Source organism: Camelus ferus, chromosome 19 (genome assembly GCF_009834535.1).
Source record: "Camelus ferus isolate YT-003-E chromosome 19, BCGSAC_Cfer_1.0, whole genome shotgun sequence".
NCBI lineage: Eukaryota > Metazoa > Chordata > Mammalia > Artiodactyla > Camelidae > Camelus > Camelus ferus.
In genome coordinates, this window is record NC_045714.1 from 41,137,865 (window position 1) to 41,154,599 (window position 16,735).

At 45.2% G+C, this 16,735-nt stretch overlaps 1 long non-coding RNA gene across 1 annotated transcript; it reads right to left on the reverse strand.

The window, feature by feature from the left end:
* Positions 1 to 3,942: 3,942 nt before the first annotated feature.
* On the reverse strand, positions 3,943 to 16,026 carry LOC116658015. Its single transcript, XR_004313237.1, has 4 exons — positions 15,773 to 16,026; positions 5,440 to 5,510; positions 4,687 to 4,841; positions 3,943 to 4,234 (listed from the first exon to the last, which is right to left on the reverse strand). It is a non-coding gene; the product is annotated as an uncharacterized LOC116658015 (long non-coding RNA).
* Between the last annotated feature and the right edge of the window lie 709 nt (positions 16,027 to 16,735).

The following is a 16,735-nucleotide window of genomic DNA, read 5'->3' on the forward strand; positions in this document are numbered from 1 at the left end:
TCTCCCAGGTAGCTCACTTGTCCCCAGTGGTAGTGTAACCACGGTCACGAATCCTTCCCCTCCCCGCTGCCAGCCCTTTCCGGGTGGGGGTGCTGTCCGCCCGCTGAGAGCTAGAGTCAGTTTTCCACCTCTTTAAAGGGCATGAAGCCCATACTTCAAAACACACTCTGAGACACTTTATCCCTAACCCGGAGTCCGGACTTCTGCAGAGGGAAAAGTGGCCCCTCCTTCTAGACAGACCAGTGCCAACACACACGGCCAGCACTGCCATCTTCATACCAGGTGACTGTAGGACTTAACTTATAAATGGGACCCTTTTGAGAATACAAGCGTTGCTACTAATAACTGTTCCAGGAATGTCTAAGCAAACCGAGACGTGTGGTCACTCTGTCCCTAAGTATCCCTAATACAGAGAGAGCACTTTGCAGGTTGCAAAACCTTTTTAGATAATTCATTTCACTTTATATAAAAATCCCACGCTGTGGTTCGTCTTAACACCCACAATGTACCGAAGGGCTCTTTGATCATCAGAGAAGTGAAGTGACTCTTCTAAGGTTCTCGACACTGAGTAGGCATTCAATAAATGTTGAACTGGCTTGGTTGTTCAGAGGACGGATAGTTGAATGAATATAGGAGAATACATGCAAGACAAGGGAGCAGAGAGCCTAGTCACTTCAAATTGCATGGTGTTGAAATGCATAAAACTGGAGTCGCCCAGATGGATGATTCTCAAACTGGGTTCCCCAGAACACCAATGTCCTCTACAATGGGAGCAGATATTTTGGGACTATTGTTCAAGGGTCAAGGTCTTGCTCTCAGGTTTCTAACCTATAAAATTGGAATAAACCTTCATGTAATAGAAGTGTGAGGACTAAAGTTCATGCAAATAACAGGTTCATCACAGTGAGTGACATACAGAAGGAGAATTATGGCAAATAGTTCCTGGTTATTATTTATGCTCTGGCATCATGCAAAGGCAGTGCGTGGATTAATATCACTAAGTCTCCCCCATGTCCCTCTAAGTCAGGTGCTATTTATAATTTCCATTTCCCAGATGAAGGAATTGAGGCATAGAGAGGAAAATTTCTTGCCCAAGGTCTCTCAATCACCAAATGGAAAAGTAACCTAGCATCTCTTCTGTTAATCATGGTGCTGCCCTGTCTCGCACCAGCGAACACCAACCATCATTTATTTTATTATCATGCTTCCTAAAGCAGACATGCCTCATTGTATCTGCAGCATTTTTTGATTTGAGTGGCTCTCATTTTTTTTTCAGCCACACGATCCTTAACACACAGCTACATCGTGTTTGAACAGCCTAACCTGTAAAACCAAGTCGAAGCAGAATTTCTCCAACTGAACCAGCCACGGGGCCCTGGAGCGCTCCCTCCCCGAGGCCACTGCATAAAACCCTTTGCCCTCTGATGAGCACAGTTGGAAAATATTGGTCTAAACCCCAGTTGAGTGGATTTGCTTCCTGACCCATCTCGTCTTATTGTCTCCAGGGACTGCAGCCTGGCTTACAGGATCTGAATGTATGTTTGAGCTCAGATGAAGAGGCCCAGGAGGGTCCTGGAGGGTGGGACAGGAGCAAATGGAGCAATCATCTTGCTGAGTCTTCGGAGGTCAAGTCCAGGCAACATCCCAGGCTCCTGTGGGCTTCCTGGGGAGTCTGCAAGACAGATTTCCAAGAAAACTCATTCTTCCAAAGCCAGGACTTCTAAAGATAGCGCTGGCTCAATGGCAATGAGGAACGACCTCGACTTCCCTCCTCCTCCTCCCCCCACCTCCAATTAAGTCTTTTTCCTTCCTCGCCACCTGTACCTGGGGTTCTCGCCAGGCTGCAGGCCAACGTGTGCATTAATCACACGTGGACCAGCCGGAGCACTGGGGTAGTGGGAAACGGCTGATTTATGAGCCAGCCAAAAGTGTGGGGAGGCTGGGAGTGGGCAAGGCAGGCCCGGCTCGGGGAGCATATGGGGGCCCCTTCTCTAGGACTAGACCCATATGCTCCGCCACAGGTCCATATGCTGTGCGGGCTGGGCACCCTCCTTTGCCAGCATCAAGGCTGCCTGTCTGCTGTGATGTGTAGGGAGCTGGATTCACCGCAGGCCCTCCTGGCATTTGAACACACCTCCTCCAGCAGTGTGAGAAGTTTGGGGTGCAGTCTTGGCTCTTGGAGGCAAGAAGAGACGAACACGTATGCCCTTGTCAATGTGAGCTACTGTCATTAGCGTATTTTGGGACAGTCCACAAGAGACAGGTGAGACTAGACTGTTTCTTCCTCTTTACTAGAAGAGGAAATTGAGACATAGTGCTAGAACCACCGACGCTAATACTAGTAACCATAGTAACTATACCTATCGTGTGTCTACCAGGTATCGGACTCTGTTCTAATCACTTTTATATGTTATTAACTAAAGGACATGGAGACAGATTGCCCAAGATAGTATAGATTGAGTGTTAGAGTTAGGAGCTGAACCTAGATCTATGTTTGCTATAACTCCCTTTGAACTGTTTATTCACCATTCATTCATTCATTCATTGAGTGTTTATCGAACCCTTACTATACGTTAGTCCTTATGGAAAATTCTTAGACCACAACTGAGAGTGGAACAGACATGATACTGTGTCTTATGGATGACACATTTTAGTAGATCAAGACAGATAACAGCAAAATGAAATAGTACTTCAGAAAATGTATAGTTATAAATTGCATTAACTTAAAGGAAGGAAGTAAACAAAGGGCTTGAACCCAATAGGGTACCTATGATGGTGAGGGTGATCAGGGAAGGCTGAAGCTTTTAGGATAAGAGGGGGGTTCATATACGGGAAAGAATCTTCTGCTATGTGTGCAAAGGCCCTGGGGTGGGAATGAGCCGGCATGTTTGAGGTACAAGTCTAGGAGGGGTAGTGCCGACTAAGGGATGGAGAGGGTGGCTTTTGGCAGATCAGGGCAGGCTTGTGATGCATGCTGAGGTGTCACGGGAGAGTCTTAAGCAGCTTAGTGACACCCACTAACTGTTAATATTAGTGAGTAACAGCTTAGCCAGCTTATTAATAGTTAATGACACACATGGTACCACGTAGCATCTGCTAGTGCCTCCCTCATCCCCTGATATTTCCCAGCAGTGGAAGCCAACTCGGGGAACAGCTATTTGAATAGGGAGATGTGTTTGACTGGTCTCCATATGCCTCCTGGAGCAGACACTCAGTGCCCACCATTGTGTTGGAAACACAGCTGCATTCATGGGATGCGGGTACACCCTCAAATTTAAAAACTGCTGCTAATCCTTCCAGACAGTGTTTGTTTTTCAGTAAAGCTCAGAAATGGTGTCTTTACTCCACTCCTTTAAGTTTGTCTGTACTGTTCGAGCATTATATATTTTTTTCCTTTGCATATTTTTCTTCTTTAAAGGTATCAGTAGCTTTGGAATATTTTACCACTTTCTTTTCTCATTTGAGAGTTGTAAACTTTCTGTTCCAGCAGCTCTGACCTCAGGGATAAGATCTTGTAGCCTGGAAAGATTAGATTTTATTAAACAAACATTTTATATAGAGATTTATGGGCTCAGTATGGATCTAAGTACTTTATAGGAATTAACTCATTTCCTCCTATATAACAAGCCTATATGGTGGATAGAAATGGTTATTATTATTCCCACTTTACAGACGAGGAAATGGAAGCACTGAGGGATTAAGTACAATAGCCTTTCTCTGTCCTGCTGCCCCTTCCCTCCTGGTTCCCCCAGAGAGCACTCCCTTCAGGAGTCACTTGTATACACATCCTCATCTCAGGGTTGGCCTTGGAGACCTGACCTGAGACTCGATCCCTAAAGGGATACGGGAAGAGCCACTCAGGAGAACTTGAAGCCAGGTAGCTGCCCGGGGCCAAAAAGGAGAGGGTGCATTGATCAGAGGAAAGGGAAAAGAAAACATGGCGGATTTAGAACTACAGCTCCACTATCAGTTCTCTTTATTTGAATGACTTTGTAAAAATAAGACAGGGTAGGGGGAGACGAGGCTCCTCGTGTGCCTGCAAATGAAACTTCTTGGGCTCCTGCTTCAGGCCACCTCTTGTCTGCCCAGCCCAAGACCCCAGGGCTGGTGGCCAGTGGTGACGCCCACACTGTTACTCTTCTTTCCTGTGTCGCAGACTTGTCAATGCTCCATCACCTCCTTGTTTTCCCCCCTTGGTGCTTTCCCATTTCTACTCCCTACAAAACAGTTTGGTCTGTCAACATATTCAGGGGAAGAAGAAGGGAGTTACACACTGATCCAAAAGAGTTAGTAAAAAAAAAAGTTTCCTTTTAATATGGAGGGAGATAGAGAAATGTAGGTAACTATGTATTTGTGTTTTTCACATTGTATTTAATGCTATGGGGCATGTGTTTTGTTGGGTCGGTGATATTTATGTGTTAAGCAAAGGTTCTGCAAAGCTGACCTGGCTGACAGACCTTAGAGAGAATTTCCAGAATCACATTCTCATGAACCTGTAAACTTCCCAACAGCCCTAGTCAAAGTCCCATTGGTAGCATGAAGCTGGCCAGGTTGGGAGTATTTACACCATGAAAATTGGCAAACGCTACCCACCAGGGCATACCTTCTCTGTTCCTGCCCAAGAGAGCCAGCCGTTCCCCATTTACCAGCACAGCACTGGCAGTGCTCAGCCCTTTGTCTGCCCACCTACTGTCTGCAGTACTGATGCGCTGGCCGGATGGACAACGGGGAGTCCTGGAAAGAGTCAGGGCTGGGACTGCAGCAAAGCGCTCCTGGTGCTCTCTTCATCAAGACCCATGTCACCGTCTCGAAGGCCTTTTCCTTCTGCCAGCAGGCCAGTTCTTGCATTAGAAAAGGATATGTCCGGTCATCTTTCTCCATTTGGAAATACATATTTCATGAGATAAATGAAACCATATTTGCAAGTGGCATTTTTTTTCCCTTCCAGGATATTTGAATATTTTGAAGCTATGGTCTCATCATTTTGCTGAGAGGGAAAGAAAGTCAGCCAGATTCTTGGCTTCCTTGGGAATTCAGAGACCCACGATCCATGAAAAACATCCCCCTGGCCAGAGTCTGGGCCTCAGCCTCTGGTGAAGAGAACAGGGGTGGTTTTGAATTAGGCCCTTATGGACGTGCCTACATGTATATGTTACACAGTTAAGCTTTCATATTCATTCAACAGACATCAGGCTTATAACAGCTCAGTGGGGACAATGAGCATGTAAACAATTAATGACAATAAAAATGGTTGGATAAACCCTGTGACCCTACATTATATGCTTGTTGTATGCGCGGGGCATGGCGTGGTGGAACCAAGGTGGGGTTTTAAGTTAAACAGATCTGTGTTTGAATCTCAGCTCTGCAGTCCTGTGTCACCTCAAGAAAATTACTTACCTTCAGTTTTGTCATCTATGAGATGCAGATAGTAATACTCACCTTTCAGAGAAGGAACAGGAGCTTCATATACAAAGAAATGGGGTGAAATCATTCCAGGGACAGGGACCAGCCTGTGACGCAAAACCATGGAGAAATACAATGTGACAGAAACATCAAAACCAGGCAGGTGGGGGAAGGGTTCAGCTCAGTGGTAGAGCGCATGCTTAGCGTGCACGAGGTCCTGAGTTCAATCCCCGGTACCTCCATTAAAAAAATTAATAATAACACTAATAAGCAAATAAACATAATTACAAAACAAAAATAGAAAAAAATCTAAAAAAACAAAACAAAAAAATTGGACAGGTAGTTAAGGGACAGAATATCAGATTTTTAAGGCACCCCCAAAAAGTGTCTTCCTCCTGAAAATTGTTCCATTTTCAGTTGGACTCTTTCATCTTTTTATTTTTAAAGTTTTTTTTTTTTAAATTTACTGTGCAACAGCATTATAATGACAATAGCAAAAACCCCAGATAAAGCTGTTTTCATTTTTCATGTTTACTCCACACCCTGTCCCCAGGCAGATACAATTTTTATAGTTTTGCTCACAGTGTACATATAATTTTGTATTCTGCTTTGTTCATTCAGCATTATATCACAAACAAATGTCGAGTTTCTTCGTCCTGTTACTAATTAACATTTTTATTGGCTGCATACTATTCAAGTCAGGTTGATACAATTTTATTTACTTAACCACTTTTCCATTGTTGGATATTTATGTTATTCACAATTATTTTTAGTTATATATTCAAGTAACCCAGAAATAAATATCTTCACACAGAGTGCTTTTACCATTTGTGTGTGTGTTTGTTTTTAAAGGATTAGGCTCTTTGAATAAGAGTCTCAAACTTTGCAAAAGGATCTAAAAATGTTCCCGGGTACAAGTTTACAGGGTGACCGGTGTTTACCTGCTTCATCAGATATTTGTCCCTGTTGGATTATTTCCCCTGTTTAGAGGTATTATTACTAAATGTGATTGTTAGGAAGAAGATCAAAGAAGAACCTAGCACGTGCTGAGCTAGACTTATACACACGTACACCAAACTCAGAAAATTGCAAGATAGAGGTGCAACATGACATTTCTTTTTAATGGATATGACAAATCTGAGTGTTGCTTCTGGGAAATCAAGGGAAGCCAGGAGGGTTCACCCACTGAGAAGCAGCACGAATGCTTAGATTTGGATGTTCAGAGCAAAGCTACCTGGAGCATCAGAAGCACAGCACCCCCACGCTGCCCAACTCTACAAAGTAACATTCACATCGTATCTGATTGATGCCACACGAAAGAGTTATTGGAGGCAAAGCACACAGGGAAGGCATCCCAGTCTGGAAAAGGGGCTGGCTGGCCCATCAAGGCAGTTACAGGCTAGCCGCGGGGGGCACCCATCCTAGGGGCCGGGCAGGAACAGGCGAAAACAGCAACCATTGTTTGACTCTCCAGCTGTGCTGGCCTCTGCACACTCTGTCCTCCAGTGCTGAGCAAAAAAAAAAAATGATTCCTTCCAAGCCTGGTCAGGTTAGGAAGGAGCTGCTAAGTTTCTGTTGGCCTGTGATCGCAGTGATTCTGGTCCTGGGAGATGCTGAGTGCAAGGAGCTTCGGGCTGAAATTCATCTCTTAATTGTAGCTCATCTGGTGTGTATCTTACCTCTACTCTCTCTGTCTGCATTTTCTCCTTTCTCACTGCTAACACGCTCAAGTTTATCTCTGAAAGATTTTTTAAAAGTCTTTCTTCTTCTTCTCTGCTTCTTGACTTTACCCTCAAAATGTAGACTTTATATATATTTTTTTCAATTTGTGTTCCAGGAGATGCTGTGCAAAATGAACAATTAAAATGCCGTTTGACAAAGAGATGGTTAATTGGATATTGGATAAAGCGGATAAAGTGGACAAATTCTGTTGATTTCTTTTAGCAAAGATCTCAGACTATCTTTTTCTGCAGTCTCTTCCAAGTCATAATAAGGGTTTCACAGGCTTTTCCTTTTTTCTCCCTCTCTGATCTGATAGCAGCTTTCTACCAAGCAGAATATCGCCATGTGGGTGCCACGTTACAAGGGATGAGAATGTATTATTTACCAACTCCATGCTGCTTCCACAAGCTGTTCTCAAGCAGAATTTACCTTTGTTTTCAAACTGTTTTGTGAATCAATAGGACACATTTCCTTCCCATCTTTTAAATTTAGAAAAGTCAGCTGAATGAGACATTTTAAAATAGAGTAGTTTCTTCATGCCCGTGCATAAAGATAGTGATTTTTCAGAAAGAAAAAAATTCTCTGACTGGACATTACCCCAAATTTTGTTTCAAAATCCCATGGGCTTTGACCACTTGGTTTAGATGGTGACTGGCAAGTTTCTTCATGGAAAGGTTACTATTTTTCTCTTTGTAATTAGTAAACCTCTTAGTGGGGAAGATGAGGACCCCATCTCATTTTGTTTTCTGTTTAGGGAGATCACAATCTTTTCTTTTCCTCTTTTCCTTGTCTTCTGAATCTTATCTCTGTCTGGTTGTTGGATTGATACCCTAATGGCAAGCAGAATATTTAGTTATTATTTGGGAAGTTTTGATAAGTCAGGACACAGGCCGTGATGCTATGTGAAAATTAGGGGCAAGGTCATCTGAAGTTACATGTTGGGAGCATCCCGGAAGAAATTTAGGAATGGGGAAGAACAGCTTGGTTTCTAGAGCAGTTCTTAACATCTCTGAGCATCAGTTCTTTTAAGCATAAAATGAGGATAATAATGTGCTTCATAAGGATATGGTGAAATTAACACCAACCCCTGCCTAGACATTTCCTAGCACAGCAGCCAGCACAGGGTCAGTCTCATCATATCATTGTTCTCCTTATTATTTTAGGAAGGTCTTGCTCAGATCCTGGACTCCACTGTCTGTTCCTGCTGTGCATGGGGATTCTTTGCCTCTGTCTGCCTTGCCAGTTCAAAGGACCTAAAAGGTGAACTATTCAGAGAGGAAATTGTTGCTTGTTTCTTGCAACTTGCAGCCCTGATTCAAACTCATTCACAGTGGTGAAAAATGGACCTGCATCCTACTGTGAATTTAAATACTTACAACCCAGGGATAAACGGATCGCATGGCTCATTTATCTCACAGCCATTAATTAATGGTGGTTAATTGTAGTTATGAGCTGTTGAATTCCAGACTCTTGCACCCATACATTTTCTTTAATGTATGCGGAAGAGTGTGGAGGCAGTCAGTTAGGGACTGAAAGGCTAACCCAGAGGGCAGAGGCTCACAACCCCACCCCCGCTCCTCTGCACCCACCTCACAGGCTGGCCCCGAACAGGGGGCTGGGGTTTCACAGCACACGGCTCCCTGGGACTCTGCTATACATGGTTGTTGTCTGCCACATCCCTGGGAGGAACCCACTTAGCTGAACACTCTTCCTGCATCCTACATGTGGAAAGTAAATTTGTAACAAAGATTAAAAAAAAAAAAAAACACTGAAAAAAATCTGGCAACAGGAGAAAGATTGTGATACCATGTAGAATCAGGTCTTGACTAGAATGAGAATTATACTTTTGAATATTTCTATTCTGTTGTCTATGGAGGAGGCTCCTGAGGTTGTGGAGAGGAGCCCGGAACAGATAGATGTGGATGTTTCTGAAAGGAGAAGCCACATGTGGGGCTCTTCCAAGGGAAATTTCTGGAGCCATCTGTGGTCTCACAGCTCAGTGGTTATCACTGGGTTTAGGAATGTGAAAGATGGAATTCTAAGATGATCCCCAAGATTCCTACCCCTTCAGTGGGTCACCCTGTATAATGATTTCCCTAAGAATGTGGTGGGTCTGACCTAATCAGGTAAGCACTTTTAACAAAGGAGCTTGAGGCCAGAAACAAAGTCAGAGATTTGAAACAGCACCTATTGACCCTGAAGGAGCAAACTACCAAATCACGGAAGGGGCCATGTGGCAAGGACCAGCGAGTGGCCTCTGGGAACTAAAGCGACCTCTGGCTGGCAGCGAGCAAGAAGACGGGGTCCTCAGTCCTACAACTGCAAGAAACTGAACAACCTCAGGGAGCTTAAGTTGAACTTTTCCCCGGTTGAACCTCCAGATGAAGACGCAGCTGGCTAGCACTTTGATTTCCCATCTCGTGAGCCCCTGAGCAGACAACATGGCTAAAATGCACTAGACTCCGGATCCATGGAGACAAGCAGATAACATATTTATGTTTTTCTCAGCCACTCCATTTGTGGTAACTTGTAATACAGCAGTAGATAATAAATTCATGGAATTTGTCTTATTTCCTCATCTTACAGGGCTCATTACCACAGCCCCCCCCACCCACCCCACCATTTATAGTCTTTCCCCTACCACAGTGCAGGGTTTGTGCTGGTGGATTCATCTTGAAAACTTGAACTAGAGCATTGTCCTGTGCTCTAAAATGGTCAGTGGTTTTGCAATGCCCATAGCATCAAGGGTGCCCTTGTTAATCTGCCCATGATCCCCAAATCCCCTATGAGCCTAATTTCATACTGAGTCTGTTTACTCATCCCACATTCTGGCTTAAAGGAATTGTTTGTTGCCATGTCCCACAGTTTCTGCCCACGCTGTGCCTTTGTTCAGGATCCTTCCTCGCTGAGTGCATTTGTTCCCAAGGCCAAGCACCCACTTCTCATTCTGTAAGTCCTAGCTCCTCCAATGCTGCCCCCACATACCACTTTTTCTTTGAGCCTCCCATCACCACATTACGCCCCCGATAGTCAGGACTTTTAACCTGTAGTCTGTGAGCTCCTTGGGGAGCTGTCCTGCAGGAAGTTGTATGAATGAATGATGGTCTGATGGACCAAGTCTGGCCTCAAGATGATCACAGTTCCCATTTTCTTGATACCTGTAGTCAGCACTTTAAGAAGGTCACATTTTTTTTGTTCCTCCAACCTGTAAGAGCACATTTCTGCCTCAGGGACTTCGCCGTTTCAATTCCCTCTGCATGGAATGCTTAGACTTGCCTTAGATCTTCACATGACTGGTACCTTCTCATTTGTTTAGATATCAGCCTAAATATTACTCCCCAGGAGGCTACCTCTGGGCACTCTGCTGAAGGCAGCTTCTCTTTCTCCCTCATCACTCTAGCATACTGCCCTGCTTTAATCACAGCATTTGTTGCTACCTGAAATGATCCTATTTACTGATGTATGGCTCATTCATTTCCTGTCTCTTCTTGAAGGTTAGGAACTTCCTTGTCTCACATACTGTTTTAATTACAGTGTTGGGCATGTGGTAAGCTCCCACCCAACAACCCAACAATCCAACAACGGTTGAGTGAACACAAAAACATGCCACAGAGCAAATATTCCTAGAGGTCCTCAACTAAGCTTATCAAATTTCTCCTTTTCCACCCAAGCTCAGTCTGAAATTCTTTACTCTTGATCCATGATAGTGATTCCCACCACCTCCAAAGACGCATTTTTGTTGAAAGATGATGTATCACCATTTACCATGTGTAGGTTGTAGTGGATACTGTCGTAGGCTATCTTCACTGCCCCATCACATATGAGGTACCCACACCCCTAGCTGCTGACGGATGAGTTGCTGATGGCTTATAGCTGAGTCCTTCTTTGGAATTTCCCTTGACCAAAGGCAGCTGCCTCACCCTAGGTCATACCCTTTCCCCAGGGAGGGCAATTCACCCAATCACTGGTCAATGAGGAGGTACAAAGACCTTTCCTAAATAAGAAACAACCTGAAGGGACATCCCAGATCCAGAGCTCCTTGCTGAGGTCAGTTGAAACCTTTGTTGTGACTGCATCACAGTCCACTTTCTCCTTTGGCACATTTCTGCTTCCTAACTTCTCCCATAAGGGTTGTTCCTAACAGCACTCCTTAATCCTCTGCATGGAAATCCTCATCGCAAATTCTGTTTCCCAACGAACCCAACCTAAGACAGTTGAGGTCAGACGTGGTCAAGGCAGTGAACTTCGAAGTGGGATTTTTGGAGCTGGATTACCCACTAGCCAGCTGGCAAAGAGCACCCCATCAGCGATGGCAGGTGGATACTAACTACCCCTGGTGGGAGGTAACGGTACAATTGTTAACAGGCACCAGTGGTGAACTAGGGTCGGGTACTGGTAGAGGATAACACATTGGTGAATATAATACCTCTAGATTTTTAAGATGTTCAAGGGATATAATTATAAGGACAACGGACTAGGGTGGCTGGCATAATCGATGTGTTAGAAAAATAACATTGGAACCCTGGGGATGGTTAGTCACCAATATACTATACATATACATATGCAGAAAGTTTCGTCTTCTGCAGCTGGAGGGCAGAAAAGGCTTAATGTTGGGCCCCAGAACACATTTATAAGGGTTTTAGATCTTCAAAGAAGGTTAACTCATCAACCCTAGTATAACTTCCATGCCAAGTCAGAGCCCTGGTTAGAAAGAGCTAGGATCCTGAGACGCGGGGTAACAACAGCTGGGTGATCACACTTAAGCACCTGGAACTCCCTGACCTGCTCCCACTCCTTGGGTCCACAGAAGCAGCCCACCCCTCCCTGCTACAAGCGACCACTTCCTTATGCCTGAAGACGATTCAAAGGTCTATTACCTCGCGAGATAACATAGACCACCTTAGTGGTCTACCCCCGTCTCTCCTCCTTGCCATCAGATCAATAACTGTGTTCAAATTACAGCATGACCTGGACAAAAAAACAAAACAAAACAAAACAGAGAACTCTATTGGTAACCCCAAATCATGTAGATTTTTCCTTGGTTTGTTCTTCTTAATCTAGACGTGGAAATGCTTTGATTAAGAAGCAAATTTAGCATCTAGTGAAACTGAATCAGAATGCAAAATACATCTGCCAGATTTTGCTGTTTCCTTGGGAAAGCTCACTGTAATCTGTGTGTGTGTGTGTATGTGCGTGTGCATGTGTGCACACTCTAGCTACATGTTTGGGACACCTCCTTTGAGTTCCTCCCATAGTTCCTAGGAGGGCAGGGCATTTTCACAGCCTTAGGTAATGGCCTGGTGCCTGAGTTTCTACGTGCTGTGTGGGAAGCCAATGTCCCATCTGTAAATTATTGCCCTGTGTCCTGACCCCACCCTGCCTAGCTCCTCCCCCTCCACTCCCTGCAGGCTTCTTCCAGTTCAGACCAAGCCAGCGACTGGTTCCCCAGAGGAGGGACAGCATCTTGGCACGATGGAGTCTAATTGTTTCTAGACTGAGTATTTCCCTGGGACAGCAGTCCCAGCCTGTGTTCCCTGAATTAACATGCTCACTGAAGGATTGAAGATGGTGATTAGGCCCGACGGCATCCGTTTCGGTGGGACAGTCACAGCGCCACAGCGCTGCACGGGACAGCGAGGAGATTTATTTGTGTGGAGTGGAGACATATGGCCAGAATCACCCGCTCCCTTTCCTCTGTAATTAAAACATCTGGGAGCACCAGAGGGCTGGGGAATGAGAAAAAAACAGTGAGAAACCCTTTCTGCCCCGCTCGGAGTAAGCCAGCTGTGGGGCTGTGACATCAGAGGGTGCAGCCCACCTGGGCTGGGCTGGTCCAGGAACTGCCAACCACCCAAAGGCCAGTTTGCTTGTAAACATGACTTCGGGGATCTTGTCTTGGGTGCTGTTTTATTTTTGTCTGAAAGTGCACGTTGTGAGTTTCTCTCGGAAGATGTTTTTAAGAGATCCCCCCCCACCAAAAAAAAAAAAAAAAAAAAAAAAGAAAGGGTAAATGAAAGGGAAAACGCAGGGCTCAGTTTGGGGGCTGGTGTAGGCGCTGACAGTTTTAGTCATGTGACAAGTTTTATCTGGGCAGTGGGAGGTGCTTTCCTTGATATGGAAGGAGACCTTGGTTTCCCTTGGTTGCTTTTAGCCAGAATCCCTAATCTAATGTCTGTACCTCGAATAGATCTGACTAGCCCGGTTTCCAGCCCTTCAGTACATATGTCAAGCCTGGAGGGCTCGGTGTCTGAGGATGCCCTCTGCTTTACTTAGAAGGGACTGAGGTGTGACAATTTAGAAGACCATTCTTAGGGAGACTGGACTGACTAGAATTAGAGACCTGTTCTTTCTCTGGGCTCCTTTCTTTCTCATCCACCTCCCCACCTATTGGCCCGCTCGTGACGCCGTCCACCCAGCCATTCGAGCAAGGAAGCTTTTACTAAGCATGCTGGGGAAACAGGCGTAAGAGACCTCAAAGAGTTCACCTAATCTCGAAGGAGATTTAAAAAAAAATTCAAGAAGGCACTTGATAAAGAGCTGTGTGTTTCATGTCTTGTGAGCACCCAGAGGAGAGCAGCAGCCTTCGCCTCCTCCATCCTCATCCCTGAATTAAATAGTGGTGCCCATCCCTGGGGTCTCTGTTCCATACACCACATGGCGAGCCCAGAGCCATCAGCAGGAAAGTGTAAACCTGCATTTATTGAGTGCTTACTATGTGCCTAGCACTTTGCCTATTTGATTCCTTTTCATCTTCAGAACAGCCCTTTGAGGCGAGTGTTATTCTGTCCATTTTACGGATCAGGTAACCAAGATGCTACATGAGAGACTGGCCAGGTTGGCATTTGGACCCTCAAGTGGCTACAGCAGGTGCACATATTCTTCTGTTCTGCTGAGCTACCTGCCTCTTGGGCTTTATCATTTCTGCTGTGAAATAAGCCGGCTTCTGGGAACCCTGTGACAGCTTGACCCCCGTCCCCGTGGCTCCTTCTGCCCAGGACACTGGCTCAGTCACCTGTCACAGGTACTGTCTCAGTTCTTTTTCTCAGAATCCAGTTTCCTGAACCCCACGTGGCCTGCGCCAGCCTCTGTCCCCTCTGTCCAGACTCCACTGGACTGTGAGTGAATTGAAGGCACAGGTTGTGTCTTGTTTATCTCTCTGTCTTTTTAATCTGTTTATCACTGTGGAGCACAGGACCTGGAACACACTTTCCATGTCCGTAAAATGTAGCTAATATCTCAGGGATGCTGTCCCTGTAAGTGGGAGCTCACGTGTAAGATGCCCATGTAAGCTAATATCACAAAGCTGCTGCTTTATGAATTTTCCCCACCGTAGCTTCTTCCCATCGGTGTATTTAGTCTTCCCGCACATGTCGTTGGGCCATCTTGTTTAGGCATCTTGTCTGCCTTGGACCAGCAGACGGACAATAAAAGAACAACAGCCATCGGGACAGGCTTTATGATGATTACAGCCCTGTGCCTGCTTGGAATTGCTCTATTTGTAAAATGACTTTTGGATGGCAGCTCTAGACAGGTGACATTCCCTTTATCTGGTCCTACGAAGCCCCACCCAGTCTCCTGCAAACAGTTGCACCCCGGTGCTGCTAAGTTTCCAGCACCCCTTAAGAGGGAGCTTACCCGGTCACCTAACAGAGGACCCCATTTCTAGGATCCTGGAGGTGATTCTGAGGGAGCCCTGCTCGCATGGAGTGAAAAACACAATCGAGGCTGAGCCTAAATTTGTGCCCAAGATTCAATTAAGACCAATTCCATTCTTGATTAAAGAATCTGACATCCATCCAGGCATAAATATTTATGCCTGATAGGTTTTCTCCTTAACAGCATAACAACCTGCAGTGACGACATTACGAATATGAACACCTTCCTGGTGAAGACTCCATTATCAGGACTAGTAATAACTTAACAATTTCAGCACGTGTCACGATGAGATGGATGCAAACGGAGGGGCTCGTCTGTCGGAAGCACTTGGAAGCGGACGGGCGGGCCTGTCACGCGCCACGGCTGCAGCTGGTGAGACCCGGTTTCACAAAGCCCAGCGCTGTGTGCGCGCTTCTCGGTGTGATGCTCTGCGCGCACGGATCACCCTTCACTCAGAGATCACACGTCAGCTTGGCAGACTCTGCCGGTGCCTCCATAAAGCCAAAACATCTGGATGACGAGTGAAAAATCCAGTCTTTCAGCAAGGCAGCCAGTCAGATGTCTCCCCCCCGTATATTTGCTTAGTGCCTACTGTCTTAGACGGATGTTTCATCTACACGCTGTCAAGCATGCAGATGAAAGACGGATTCCTTTTCATAATTCATCTAGAAATTTGGATACTGGGAACACACAATGCTTCTTGCAACAGCTGCGACATCTGTTATTAGTTTAAAGGTTTCGGTTTTTCTCGTGGGCGCTTTTTCTTGGAATCAGGCTAAGCTTGTGCCAGAAGGTTGGTGCTGTCTGGTTTCGGTCCTGGCGTCTCTAGCCTCTAGGATTTCTAAGGGTCTAGATAACCAAGGGGAACGCATCATTTTTCTCAATTACACTCCTCCAAACTATAAAGATGAAACCTAAAATTGGGATTTGTGGACAAATGACATTGTGAGCATGACAAGCTTACCCCAGTATCCATAATTCTATTACTTACCACCGGGCTGTAGTGACAAATTGTAGGTCTGCAATGAAACCAGGGGAAGGTGCCGTTTATATGTCAGAATTATCAAAGAGCTCCTGCCAGATCCAGTTCAGAGGAGAAAGGATTGAAGGATGAACACGCCAAGTTTCCCACATATAAAGCGAGAGTCTGCCTAAGCAGGACCTGGAAAAGAAGCTGGTAGAACGACTTTACCAATCAGCAAGGGATGATTGGAAGGGAAGACCGTGGATATTTTGGGAGGCTCCTCTGAGCCCCACCAATCACTCTGGGTGGTCATGCCAAGCACTGTAAACTTATTCTTGGCAAGGAGGCTGGACCAGGAACATTGGCATTGCCAGTGCTCACTCCCAATTGCATAACTGTGCCTGTCAAAGAGGGTGGGTATTGTGCAATTAACTTTTGGCCATTTCCAAATAAAGGAGGGGAACTGTTCAGCCTAATGGGGAAATGATGAAACTTGTCTGACTTGGGCCCCATTTCCACTTGCACCACGCTACTGGATTTCTGAACTGGCAATGTGAAAGAAAAATAAGTCTAAGCTGTTCTTTATTTGAGGAGCCAGATAGGAATCTACACCATCTGCCAAATCTATCTCAGCTCCTGGTTCTCAGGGTGAGTGGAGAGAAAATTCTTCAAGCGTATGAGAGGATAGAGAACGTCAAAAGAAGGGAGCCTATTTGAAGACTCAGCACAAACATCTCCAGGTTAAATAGCTATTCTAAGAGGAGAAAAACTAGACTTTGCATCTTCAACAATATTCCAGAGGATATTAAATCTGAAAAGTGTGAGGAAGCAGGAAAAAGTTTAAGACTAGTAAAGAATGGATACAGATGAAACATAAGATTGCTGAATTTAAAACGACAACAAGTCACTAACTAGCCCATGGATACTCAGCATTATCCAATAGATATTTCTGTAATGGAGATAATGTTCTATATCAAGGGTCAGCAAACT